Genomic DNA, 880 nt, shown 5'->3' with positions numbered 1-880 from the left:
TACAGCAGTTCCCTGTGGATTCCCCTTAGGAGCAGCTATAATGGATTTCAAATATGCTGAAGCACAATCCTGAACTAACTGAAGCACATGTACTCTTGACTCCCATATTTTCACATCCTAAAGATTCTCAGATCTCTGCTAAGCGTCAAAAGTGCACAAAGAACTTTCCAAAACAAAACAAAAACGTCAGGTGTAATGGTGCTGAGTGATATAATGTAAGGGATGCCAAGTGGCATAACCTGGCATCAAAGAAGGATGTGATGAGCGAAAATAGACTAAAATGGGTGGGAAGTATTGGGAAACAGCATCTTCCCCTAAACCACATCCATGATCAGAAATAACCACACAGTAACTTAAAACAGTTTTCTAAACTCCAGGTCCCTGAAAACTCTCCAACATTGCTGAAGTAGAAGACAACATAATAAAACCTACCCATTTAACTTCACAAGTGGAAGAAGCTTGGACCAAACACCTCTGATTGCAGGGAACCCCACATTCATGGCCCAGAGGCTTCAACAGGAGCAGCGCGGCTGACAAAGCAGCAGAGCCCATTTCACCACAAGGGTGAAACCATCGCCGCAAACACACTACTTTGACACTGGCCGTGCTGATGCCAAGATCTCACTAACTCAAGTCAAATTCCAGTTCCTCACTGCAATATTCAAATCTTTCCATGGGATTGAAATATATTTTCTCAAATCATGGTTTCTTCGAACATCTAAATTTATATGGCAGAAGAAGATTGGGCAATATATGGAGATTCTCCAACAGGAAAATAAAACATCTTAACTTTCATAGATGTAAAGTATCCAAAACGAGTAAAATTGACAATGAAAAAAATCAACTAGTCTTAGAACAAAAGAAAAAGTTTACTTAATTC

This window comes from Nestor notabilis, unplaced genomic scaffold, assembly GCF_000696875.1.
Source record: "Nestor notabilis isolate BGI_N333 unplaced genomic scaffold, ASM69687v1 scaffold9701, whole genome shotgun sequence".
In the NCBI taxonomy this organism is placed as follows: domain Eukaryota; kingdom Metazoa; phylum Chordata; class Aves; order Psittaciformes; family Psittacidae; genus Nestor; species Nestor notabilis.
This window is presented reverse-complemented; position numbering follows the sequence as displayed.